This window comes from Zea mays, chromosome 7 (genome assembly GCF_902167145.1).
Source record: "Zea mays cultivar B73 chromosome 7, Zm-B73-REFERENCE-NAM-5.0, whole genome shotgun sequence".
NCBI lineage: Eukaryota > Viridiplantae > Streptophyta > Magnoliopsida > Poales > Poaceae > Zea > Zea mays.
The window spans coordinates 140,032,882-140,046,463 of NC_050102.1; the positions used below are offsets into that span (position 1 = coordinate 140,032,882).

General features: G+C 46.8%; 1 pseudogene; it reads right to left on the reverse strand.

Annotated features, from left to right (window-relative positions):
- LOC109941166 (uncharacterized WD repeat-containing protein C2A9.03-like) overlaps positions 1-12,778 on the reverse strand; it is a 60,717-nt pseudogene extending 47,939 nt beyond the window's left edge.
- Positions 12,779-13,582: the final 804 nt, after the last annotated feature.

A 13,582-nucleotide genomic window follows, 5' to 3' on the forward strand; every position in this document is an offset into this window, starting at 1 on the left:
GGGAAGCTGTTCGTCAACACGCAGCAGGCCCCTACCTGGCGCGCCAAATGTCGGCGTTTCGAGACCGGGGGGTCCCTCGGGCCGACGAGTGAGTGTCGCCGCGTGCCCCAGCCCAGATGGGTCGAGCGCGTGGGCGAGCGCGAAGGGGGGAAGGAGCGAGGCGGTCGGCGACCGGCGTGAGAGAGGTGGGAATCTCGCGGCCTTCGTGTTCGTCCCGCGCCCAGGTCGGGTGCGCTTGCAGTAGGGGGTTACAAGCGTCCACGCGGGAGAGGGGAGCGAGCGGCCCCAAGAGAGCGCCTGTCCCGTCCTCGTCCCCGCGCGGCCAACCCTCTCTAAGAGGGCCCTGGTCCTTCCTTTTATAGGCGTAAGGAGAGGATCCAGGTGTACAATGGGGGTGTAGCAGAGTGCTACGTGTCTAGCGGGGGAGAGCTAGCGCCCTAAGTACATGCCGATGTGGCAGCCGGAGAGATTTTGGCACCCAGCTGGTGTGATGTCGTGGCCGTCGGAGGAGCGACGGAGCCTGGCGGAGGGACAGCTGTCGGAGCGGTTGAGTCCTTGCTGACGTCCTCCTGCTTCCGTAAGAGAGCTGAGAGCCACCGTCGTCACAGAGCATGCGGGGCGCCATCATTGCCTATCTGGCGGAGCTAGCCAAATGGGACACCGGTCTTGTTCTCTGCGGCCCGAGTCAGCTCGGGGTAGGGTGATGATGGCGCTTCCTATTGACGTGGCTGGCCTGCGCCCTAGGTCGGGCGACGTGGAGGCTCCTCCGAAGCCGAGGTCGAGTCTGTCTTCCATGGCCGAGGCCGAGCCCGAGCCCTGGGGTCGGGCGAAGCGGAGGTCGTCGTCTTTCAGGGCTGAGCCCGAGTCCGAGCCCTGGGTCGGGCGGAGTGGAGTTCGTCGTCTTCTGGGGCTGAGCCCGAGTCCGAGCCCTAGGGTCGGGCGGAGCGGAGTTCGCCGTCTTCCGGGACTTAGCCCGAGTCCGAGCCCTGGGTCGGGCGGAGCGGAGTTCGCCGTCTTCCGGGTCCTAGCCCAAGTCCGAGCCCTGGGTCGGGCGGAGCGGAGTTTGCCGTCTTCCGGGACCTAGCCCGAGTCCGAGCCCTGGGTCGGGCGGAGCGGAGTTCGCCGTCTTCCGGGACCTAGCCTGAGTCCGAGCCCTGGGTCGGGCGGAGCGGAGTTCGCCGTCTTCCGGGACTTAGCCCGAGTCCGAGCCCTGGGTCGGTCGGAGCGGAGTTCGCCGTCTTCCGGGACCTAGCCCGAGTCCGAGCCCTAGGTCGGGCGGAGCGGAGCTTCCTATGGTGCCTTTGGCAGGGCCTGACTGCCTGTCAGTCTCGCTCTGTCAAGTGGCACTGCAGTCGGAGTGGCACAGGCGGCGCTGTCCTTCTGTCAGGCCGGTTAGTGGAGCGGCAAAGTGACGACGGTCACTTCGGCTCTGCCGGGGGGCGTGCATCAGGATAAAGGTGTCAGGCCACCTTTGCGTTAAATGCTCCTGCGATTCGGTCGGTCGGTGCGGCGATTTAGTCAGGGTTGCTTCTTAGCGAAGGCAGGGCCTCGGGCGAGCCGGAGATGTGTCCACCGTTGGAGGGGGGCCTCGGGCGAGACGGAAATCCTCCGGGGCCGGCTGCCCTTGTCCGAGGCTAGGCTCGGGCGAGGCATGATCGAGTCGTTCGAATGGACTGATCCCTGACTAAATCGCACCCATCAGGCCTTTGCAGCTTTATGCTGATGGGGGTTACCAGTTGAGAATTAGGAGTCTTGAGGGTACCCCTAATTATGGTCCCCGACACTACTCGATCTCGTGTTGCACATTTTTGTGAGCATTACTCTTTTGTTTCCTCTATTGAGCCACACAGGGTAGAGGAAGCACTCCAAGATTCGGATTGGGTGGTGGCAATGCAAGAGGAGCTCAACAACTTCACTAGGAATGAGGTATGGCATTTAGTTCCACGTCCTAATCAAAATGTTGTAGGAACCAAATGGGTCTTCCGCAACAAGCAAGATGAGCATGGTGTGGTGACAAGGAACAAAGCTCGACTTGTGGCCAAGGGATACTCCCAAGTTGAAGGTTTGGATTTTGGTGAAACCTATGCACCCGTAGCTAGGCTTGAGTCAATTCGCATATTATTAGCCTATGCTACTTACCATGGCTTCAAGCTTTACCAAATGGACGTGAAGAGTGCCTTCCTCAATGGACCAATCAAGGAAGAGGTCTATGTTGAGCAACCTCCCGGCTTTGAAGACAGTGAGTACCCTAACCATGTTTATAAACTCTCTAAGGCGCTTTATGGGCTCAAGCAAGCCCCAAGAGCATGGTATGAATGCCTTAGGGATTTTCTCATCGCTAATGACTTCAAAGTCGGAAAGGCCGATCCTATGCTCTTTACCAAAACACTTGAGAATGATTTGTTTGTATGCCAAATTTATGTTGATGATATTATATTTCGGTCTACTAATGAATCTACATGTGAAGAGTTTAGTAGGATTATGACACAAAAGTTCAAGATGTCTATGATGGGAGAGTTGAAGTACTTCTTGGGATTTCAAGTAAAGCAACTCCAAGAGGGCACCTTCATTTGCCAAACAAAGTACACTCAAGACATTCTAACCAAGTTTGGAATGAAGGATGCCAAGCCCATCAAGACACCCATGGGAACAAATGGGCATCTCGACCTCGACACGGGAGGTAAATCCGTGGATCAAAATGTATATCGGTCGATGATAGGTTCTTTACTCTAATTATGTGCATCTCGACCGGATATTATGCTTTCCGTATGCATGTGTGCAAGATTCCAAGCCGACCCTAAGGAAGCTCACCTTACGGCCGTAAAACGAATCTTGAGATACTTGGCTTACACTCCTAAGTTTGGGCTTTGGTATCCTAGGGGATCCACATTTGATTTGATTGGTTATTCGGATGCCGATTGGGCGGGGTGTAAAATCAATAGAAAGAGCACATCGGGGACTTGCCAGTTCTTGGGAAGATCCTTGGTGTCTTGGGCTTCAAAGAAGCAAAATTCGGTCGCTCTTTCCACCGCCGAAGCCGAGTACATTGCCGCAGGCCATTGTTGCGCGCAATTGCTTTGGATGAGGCAAACCCTGCGGGACTATGGTTACAAATTAACCAAAGTCCCTTTGCTATGTGATAATGAGAGTGCAATCAAGATGGCGGATAATCCCGTCGAGCATAGCCGCACTAAACACATAGCCATTCGGTATCACTTTCTAAGGGATCACCAACAAAAGGGAGATATCGAGATTTCTTACATTAATACTAAAGATCAATTAGCCGATATCTTTACCAAGCCACTTGATGAACAAACTTTTAACAAACTTAGGCATGAGCTCAATATTCTTGATTCTAGAAACTTCTTTTGCTGATTTGCACACATAGCTCATTTGTATACCTTTGATCATGTCTCTTTCATATGCTATGACTAATGTGCTTTTCAAGTCTATTTCAAACCAAGTCATAGGTATATTGAAAGGGAATTGGAGTCTTCGGCGAAGACAAAGGCTTCCACTCCGTAACTCATCCTTCGTCGTCGCTCCGTGTCACTCTCCATCTTTGGGAGAGAGAGCAAAAGGACTTCGTCTTTGGTATAATCTTAACTCATTTATTTATGACCAAAGGGGAAGAAAGTACTTCGAGGGCTCTAATGATTCCGTTTTTGGCGATTCATGCCAAAGGGGGAGAGAGTAAGAGCCCAAAGCAAAAGGACCGCACCACCACCTATTTTAAAATTGGAGAGATTTTCAATTGGTAAATTTCAAATTGGTATCTTATTGTGTTAAAAAGGGGGAGAAAGTAGTATTTCAAAAATGATATATCAAAACCCTCTTGAACACTAAGAGGAGGATCTCATTTAGGGGGAGTTTTGTTTAGTCAAAGGAAAAGCATTTGAAACAGGGGGAGAAAATTTCAAATCTTGAAAATGCTTTGCAAAATCTTATTCATTTACCTTTGACTATTTGCAAAAGAACCTTGAAAAGAATTTACAAAAGAATTTGCAAAAAAAAACTTGTGGTGCAAGCGTGGTCCAAAATGTTAAAGACAAAGAAACAATCCACGCATATCTTGTAAGAATTTACATTGGCTCAATTCCAAAGCAACCTTTGCACTTACATTATCCAAACTAGTTCAGTTATGCACTTCTATATTTGCTTTGGTTTGTGTTGGCATCAATCACCAAAAAGGGGGAGATTGAAAGGGAATTAGGCTTACACCTAGTTCCTAAATAATTTTGGTGGTTGAATTGCCCAACACAAATAATTGGACTAACTAGTTTGCTCTAGTGTCTAAGTTATATAGGTGCCAAAGGTTCACAACAAGCCAATTAAAAGGACCAAAGTTGGGTTCAAAATAGAAGGCTATAGGCATCCCGAAAGGCTCCCTGGTTTGGCGCACCGGACTGTCCGGTGGCGCACCGGACAGTGTCCGGTGCACCAGGGGACCTCGCGCAGAACTCCTCAGCCTCGGGAATTTTCAGAGGCAACTCCGCTATAATTCACCGGACTGTCCGGTGTACACCGGACATGTCCGGTGCTCCAAGAAAGAGCGGCCTCAGGAACTCGCCAGCCTCGGGAATTCATTTCAGATGCTTCGCTATAATTCACTGGACTGTCCGGTGTACACCGGACTGTCCGGTGTAACAGCGGGGCAACGGCTACTTCTGGCGCCAACGGCTACCTGCAACGCATTAAATGCGCGCCAGCGCGCGCAGAGGTCAGGCACGCCCATGCTGGCGCACCGGACACTCTACAGTACATGTCCGGTGCGCCACCGGACATCAAGGCGGGCCCAGAAGTCAGAGCTCCAACGGCCGGAACCCAACGGCTTTGGTGACGTGGCTGGCGCACCGGACTGTCCGGTGTGCACCGGACTGTCCGGTGCGCCATACGACAGCCAGCCTGCACCAAACGACTAGTTTGGTGGTTGGGGCTATAAATACCCCCAACCACCCCACATTCAAGTCATCCAAGTTTTCCAGCTTCCAACCACTATACAAGAGCTAGCATTCATTGCAAAGCACACCAAAAGAGATCAAATCCTCTCCCAACTCCACACAAAGTCTTAGTGACTAGAGAGAGTGATTTGTAGTGTTCATTTGAGCTCTTGCGCTTGGATCGCTTCTTTTCTTTGGCATTCTTTCTTGTGATCAAACACTCACTTGTAATTAAGGCAAGAGACACCAATTGTGTGGTGGTCCTTGTGGGAAGTTTGATTCCCAAGTGATTTGAGAAGAGAAGCTCACTCGGTCCGAGGGACCGTTTGAGAGAGGGAAAGGGTTGAAAGAGACCCGACCTTTGTGGCCTCCTCAACGGGGAGTAGGTTTGCGAGAACCGAACCTCGGTAAAACAAATCCACGTGTCACACTCCTTAATTGCTTGCGATTTGTTTTGCGCCCTCTCTCGCGGACTCTATTATATTTCTAACGCTAACCCGACTTGTAGTTGTGTTTATATTTGTAAATTTCAGTTTTGCCCTATTCACCCCCCTCTAGGCGACTATCAGTGCTCATGTTCTTGGTGTTGGTACGGTCATTCTGAAGTTTACTTCGGGAAAGACGGTGCCATTGAAGAGCGTGCAGCATGTGCCCTCTATCAAGAAGAATCTCGTTAGCGCTTCTATGCTATGTCGAGATGGATATAAAGTTGTTCTTGAGTCTAATAAATGTGTTGTGTCGAAACATGGTACTTTTGTTGGTAAAGGATATGACTGCGGAGGCTTGTTCCGCTTATCACTGCATGATGTGTGTAATAAACTGGTGAATTCTGTTCATTTTTCTGATGAGTCAGATTTATGGCATTCACGTTTTTGTCATGCAAGTTTTGGCTGTCTTATGCGGTTAGCAAATATAAATTTAATTCCTAAATTTAACTTGGTCAAAAAGTCTAAGTGCCATGTGTGTGTTGAATCAACATCCCCGCAAACCTCATAAGGCTGCTGAGGCGAGAAGTTTGGCACCTCTAGGACTTGTTCATTCTGATCTGTGCGAGATGAATGGAATTTTGACCAAAGGTGGTAAAAGATACTTTCTCACTTTTATAGATGACTCCACTAGATTTTGTTATGTGTATCTCTTAAAAACAAAAGATGAAGCGTTCAGTTATTTTAAGGCCTATAAAGCTGAAGTTGAGAACCAACTTGAGAGGAAAATAAAACGGTTAAGGTCTGATCGAGGTGGAGAATATTTCTCTAATGTGTTCGATGAGTTCTGCGTGGAACATGGTATTATTCATGAGAGGACACCGCCATTCTCACCACAATCCAATGGGATTGCTGAAAGGAAAAACCGCACTCTAACAGATTTGGTGAATGCCATGTTGAGTACAGCAGGATTATCCAAGGCATGGTGGGGTGAGGCGATTTTGACGGCATGTCATGTCCTGAATAGAGTTCCAACAAAGAACAAAGAGATCACACCATTTGAGGAATGGGAAAAGAGAAGACTAAATCTCTCATATTTGCGCACTTGGGGTTGCTTGGCTAAAGTGAATGTGCCAATCAACAAAAAGCGTAAACTTGGGCCTAAAACTGTTGATTGTGTATTCCTTGGGTACTCTTTTAACAGCACTGGGTATAGGTTCTTAATTATAAAATCTGATGTGCCTGATATGTATGTTGATACTATCATGGAATCAAGAGACGCAACATTTTTTGAGAATGAGTTTCCCATGAAGAATACACCTAGTGATACAAGTCATGAGACTATAATTCCCCATGAGCACGAACTGTCGATTCCTATAGATCATGCTGAGGATTCTCACGTGCACATCCCTGAGGAGGATGACACTATAGTCACTCGAAAGAGCAAGAGACAGAGGGTTGCAAAATCCTTTGGTAATGACTTTATAGTGTACCTTGTGGAAGACACACCAACTACCATTAGTGAGGCATATTCCTCTCCTGATGCTGACTTATGAAAGGAAGCAGTAAGGAGTGAGATGGAATCTATTATGTCTAATGGAACTTGGGAGGTCGTTGACCGTCCTTTTAGTTGTCAACCTATAGGTTGCAAATGGATCTTCAAGAAAAAGCTTAGGCCTGATGGTACAATTGAGAGGTACAAGGCAAGGCTTGTGGCCAAAGGATATACCCAAAAAGAGGGTGAAGATTTCTTTGACACCTACTCACCAGTGGCTCGATTGACTACAATTCGCACATTAATAGCCGTGGCAGCCTCTTATGGTCTTATCATTCATCAGATGGATGTTAAGACAGCTTTCCTAAATGGAGAGTTGGATGAGGAGATCTATATGGATCAGCCAGAAGGGTTCATTGCGGATGGTCAAGAGAACAAGGTGTGCAGGTTGATAAAATCATTGTATGGCCTAAAACAAGCACCTAAGAAATGGCATGAAAAGTTTGATAATACTCTTACAGCTGCTGGTTTTGTTGTAAATGAATCTGACACGTGTGTGTATTATCGGTATGGTGGGGGTGAGTCTGTTATGCTGTGCCTTTATGTTGATGACATCTTGATCTTTGGATCAAATCTCAATGTGATTGAGGAAGTTAAAAATCTTCTATCGAGCAATTTCAAGATGAAAGATTTGGGAGAGGCTGATGTCATTCTAAACATCAAGCTTGTTAGAGAAGCTGATGGTGGGGTAACTTTGTTACAATCCCATTATGTGGAAAAGGTATAGAGTCGCTTTGGTTTCAGTGACTGTGATCCTGCTCCAACACCTTATGACCCCAGTGTGCTATTAAGAAAGAATCGGAGAATAGCAAGGGATCAATTGACATACTCCCAGATCATTGGCTCGCTCATGTACCTTGCAAGTGCAACAAGGTCAGACATCTCTTATGCTGTGAGTAAGCTAAGTCGGTTTATGTCGAAACCAGGAGATGATCACTGGCGTGCTCTTGAGAGAGTGCTACGGTATTTGAAAGGTACTATGACATACGATATTCATTATACCGAAAACCCAAAAGTGCTGGAAGGCTATTGTGATGCCAACTGGATTTCTGATGCTGATGAGCTTTATGCCACAAGCAGATATGTGTTTCTGTTTGGAGGTGGCGCTGTTTCCTGGAAGTCTTGCAAGCAGACTATCTTAACGAAGTCTACAATGAAGCAGAACTCGCAGCATTAGACACTGCTGGGGCTGAGGCCGAGTGGCTTCGTGATTTCCTATTGGACTTACCGGTAGTTGAAAAACCGATACCGGCTATTTCCATGAACTGTGACAACCAAACGGTGATTACAAAGGTTAACAGTTCTAGGAATAACATGAAGTCTACAAGGCATGTTAAGAGGAGATTGAAATCTGTCAGAAAGTTGAAAAACTCCGGAGTTATAACTGTGGATTATGTCCACACATCGAATAATCTGGCAGATCAATTCACTAAGGGTCTATCACGCAATGTGATAGAAAGTGCATCGAGGGAAATGGGTATGAGACCCATGTGAGATCTACTCTAGTGGTAACCTGCTCTATGTGATCGGAGATCCCGTGAAGTAGAGTGGAGAAACAAGCTAGGAGTAGGTTGTGAGGAAAGATCCCTTACTTAACTCATTTCTGATGCACATCTTTCCTATCTGTAAGGCAGGATGGTTTTTACCTTAATGTATTCCAAGAGTCTTATAAAGGTGAGATGTTGTCCTATAGAACATCTTTTGAGGAATACACCTATATGAGTCAGACTGCTGGTCACAGTCTATGGGACTTGGGTAATCCCTAAATACTCATGAAAGGCACTGAAGTGTGACTCATATGCTTCTAAACAGCGGGAATACCCTTTTGCAGCCTAGTATCAGCAAAGGATTTGAGTGAATCTTATTTCGCACAAAACTGTAAATTCAAGGCATAGTCCATTGTTCAGTTGTGAATGAGTGAAACTCTTATTCTAGATGGATGTTCAACTTAACAGTCTCCATCGAAACACTGGTATATCAAAGGATTGTGATTCTGATACTTCATCATTACAAACCCTAGAGTTTGGTGGGGATTGTTGGATCTTTTATGGGCTTGGCCCATTTATTGAATAAACTCTATGGTGTGTAATGGTGGAGAATACCAATAGTACCACATTGGAAGTCCAAGGGTCTTTTGGCTTGACTTATATGGTGGGATTTATTCTACCTAACTTGAGAAGTCAATAAATGGACAAGGGCGTGCCACACGCGCGCGTGCGCCGCCGCCGCCGTCGGCCGGGCCGGGCCGGGCGTGGCGAGGCGAGGCGAGGCAGGCAGGCGTGGTGTGGTTGTGTTAATTTTTAGCACTCACTAACCGCGTTAACCTTTCAGTTGTCTGTCTCTTCGTCAGCCGAGTGACCCTTCTCCTTCAGCTGACCGACTCATGACGAGAGCTGGCCGACTCATGGGATGACTCGGCGAGAGCTGACTGACTCTTGGCGTGACTCGGCGACCTTTCTCCTTCAGCTTCCCTCTGCGAGAGGTTAAATAGAGGAGCACCCCTGTCACCCGGTACACGCGAGAAACACTTTTAGAATCACAGTCTAGCCGCCGAGTGAGGGTATTTTCATCTCGTGACTCTGCGCGCACAGAGAAGCTAGAGGGCAGGTGCCTCCGAAGCCGGTGCCGTTCGAGACCTTGCACGGGGGATCGGCAATTAGGTTTTTGGGGAGCGTCTACGCGACTGCCCAAAACATCTCCAACATGACAAAAGCAGCTGGCCAAGGATCTGGATCATCAGAGCGCATGGGAGGGTACGATCAGTTTATTTACTTACTGTTTTGTGTTCTGGAGATTATACATGTTTCATATATTCATCTATGTTGTTTCATATGTAGGAATGATTTTATTTTATCTGTTCTGTCTTATTATAATATGATAGATCTGTCTGTTTTAATTTTACAGTCATGCTGTTTATGTTTCCATCTGTTTATTTTCAATTGTTCAGTCAGTTTACATGTTTATCGTATTTATATAATTTATATAATTCATATGCTTTATGTTCTGATGATCCATATTGTTATGGATATATTTGATGTCATGATTAATTATCTTTTATATGTCATCATCATAATATTAATTTATGGAATTAAAATGATACGGAAAATGTCTATAAGTATAACAAATTCAACACGCTATGTCACATTGTCACATATCCAGCATGAGAAATAGACAACACTGCATGCTTACGTTCACAGGCCAAGTAAAACAGAAGTGGTTGCATATTTGAACATTCTCCATGTCAAAGTCTCTAAGTCCACCGTCATTGTTTGACGTTAGAAAGTGCAGAGAACCACTACAAAGAAATAGGCAAGAAACATTATTACATTGAGATTCATGCGTTTCAATTCTTCATAAACAGAATAAACGATTTGCATGCAAAAAAAGTACCCAGGCTTCTCAAATATCTCCAAAGAACTAGTAATACTGTTAAATACACTAGTAACAAGCAAGTTATGCTTCACTGTCAAAGAACTAACTGGACGGTGGCCTGCTCCAGCTTTGTGAACTCTAAGGTCAGCGAGGCGGTGCAGAGTCGATTCAGTGAGAAGGCGGCCTGGTCGAGCTCCGGCTGGACAAGGCGGTCTCCATGTCCGTCTCCCTGGCCACCAGTGTCGGTCCTAACATTTTAGAGACACATGACAAGATTTATAACGAAGGCTCTTTATAATAATAATTATTAAACATATATATATATTGTCAATAAAGTATTTATATATATCTAAAAAAGTTATTCATATTAAATAAAAGTAATTAAAATATAGTCTAACATCTCGCAGAAAAATGTAACATATACGTATCCAGATGACTTAAAAGCAGGTTACTTCGAACATCAATTAAATGGATGCAATGCATTGTCAGACCACCAATATCCGATCGCTTGTCTGTATACGACTGTGCAAGAGATAGAGATAAAACGGCAAACGTCGTTGTCTCGCTGCGTTGTCTCGCTGCACGCTGAGAGCCTAGGCCTAGGCGGCTAGGTCTGAGACTACGAAGTACTACTACTAGAATATAGAAATTAAGATTGATAGGCTATGCCTAATTCTCCTTGCTTGTTGTCGTGTTGTTGACTTATAATTAAGCCTTTAATTTTTTTTGTAGAACTAGCGGTGAGACCTATACAACATATGCTATATGCATATATATAGGTACTGTTATTTAGTATATGGGAGTGAGGCCCCACTAATTTGGGGGCCCTGGTCGGGGGCACTGCTCGACCCCCGCCAGGGTCGGCGCTACTGGCCACCTTCGGCTCGTGCTATGGCTTGTAGAAGAGATTTGTTGAGCACTATACGTGGCACCTAGTAACGCCTGACGGTCCGGTCATGTGGCCCGAACGATACGCGCCCTAGACAGTCGTGAGATAGCTCAAATGGTCCGCGATTAGATTAACTTAAGCAAGAAAACTCATTTTTCATACGTGCTTATTCATCTAATCACACAGATTTTGTTGGAGAATGCCTAGGAACGAGTCCGGATCTTCTCCTATATATATGAAGGGGTGTGACCGATTGTGCGCATCACCAATCGAACCACTCAATCAATATACTTTATTTCCTTTGTTCTTCATCGCATTAGGAGTTGGCGTAATTTAGACCTAGCTTAGTTTTTCCTCTAATCCTAAATCTTTATCCCTCTTCGACTCTACGTTGTCTAGGGGTGTCCCAAGTGACCTGCCGAGCTTGGGACACCCCTTGGAACCCTCCTCCCTGGCGGGGTCCCTCCCGGGGGCGAGTTCTAGGGTTCTTCGACCCTCTACACACGTGTGGACTGTCCGGTGCGCCCCTGATAGTGGGCTCAGCCTACCCCGAGGCAGCTCCTCTGCCCCCGAGAAACCCGAGAGCATCGACTTTGGAAAGTCGAATTTTAGCGTGCGCACCAGACTGTCCGGTGCACACCGGACAATCACTGTTCACTGTCTGGTGCGCCGTCAGAGCAACAGCTAGATGTCAGAACTAGCCGTTCGAGTGCACCGTTGGCACACCGGACTGTCCGATGCGCCCATGCACAGAAAGTTCCAGCAACAGCTAGTTTGGTGGTTGGGGCTATTTATATCCCCTCCACCAGCCACATTAAGTGTCTTGTTGCCCACATTCAAGTGTATTCATTGCTAGTGCATTGCAAGTCCCACAACGCATAATAAGGTGATTATAAAATCATAATATCGTGTTAGGACCTCATTAGTGCACATGAGAGCCACCTAGAGCACACACCACACGCATTAGGCTTCTCTTGGTTAAGTGAAAGTCTATAGCCTGTTACTCTTGGTGATCAACATCACCTAGACGGCTTGGTGGCGATTGGAGTGCGGTGATCTCCCCGGAGGACTTGTTGGTGATCCGACACAAGTTTGTACGCGGTCGTGAGGGATCCACCGCGTCGAAGTGGCAAAGGATCATCTCATAGAGAGCACTTGGTTCTTGCGTGGACCAAGGGGGAGCGATACCCTTGCGCGGGTGCTCTAACGAGGACTAGGGAAGAGTGTCGACTCTTCGATACCTCGACAAAAAATTGGAGGAGTCTTGCTACCCTTACTTTATATTTCACATTTACTTTGAGCATTTCACTTTGTACAATTGCTTAGCTAGTATTTGTACTAATGACTTAGGGTTGTTGTTCATATAGTTGTATTTACTTATTGCTAGTAGTTGGGTGAAGTTGGGCTCATGCTTAGGGTTTAACTTTTGTTGGAATTTTAGAAAAGCCGAATTCACCCCCTCTTGGGCATCGTGATCCTTTCAGGTAGCAAATGGGTCTTTACAAACCTAGTCGTTATACGGTATGCCGATGAATACATTTGTGTCACAACCACATCCCTCTCAACCGATCTAGGACAAACCTGCAAACCTGTGCATGCCCGGATCGTCTGGCCCAGCGGCTGGCTGGCTCCGTACTTCGTGACGAGCCACCAAGATCTGCGCTAGGGCCGCTGTACTCTGCGCAAGGGCTAACAGACATGCTCGGACCATTCGACTTTACGTGTGGACCATCCGAGTATACCTCCAGACTGGCCGCATATTACACCAGACCGTCCAACGTAGGGCATGCACAAGAGGATGTGGGTTATTACCAACAATCCTTACACTCGCCATAACCAAGCCTCCCCTTACCACCCATAGCTTCTCAAAGCCATGGCATGACCCCATGAACACGCGGGGACGAGCACTTTCTGGCCCACAGAAGGCCGAAAGATTTAACATGCATTATGAGGCACTTAAGGCGAGCATTAATGCCCCATAGAACCACAACCCATGGACAAGGGGGCGGCATATAGAAACATAAGTGTCACACCCGGATTTTAGGGGTCCAAAACCTGAGCGTGAACTTCATCACCCAGTGTGCTGGGATCAAGTCTCACACATATGATGACTTATGGTACAAAAACGAATGTCACATCTTTAATAAATCACATCATACGAAGACAACGATCCAACAACCCAAAGTTGACTAGAGAAGATGGCTGAAAGGGAAATGTGCCCTTGGGCCATTTCTAAGTATTTTGGTGATTAAGTGTCCAACACAAGTGCTTAAGTGTTAAATTGTGCCAAGGACTCAAGAAGTGCAAATCAAGATTAAAGGTATGTTTCTATACTTAGTACATTGTTTTGAAGACTAATGTATTGTGTCTAAGTGTTAGAAACAGGAGAAACAATTTTGGA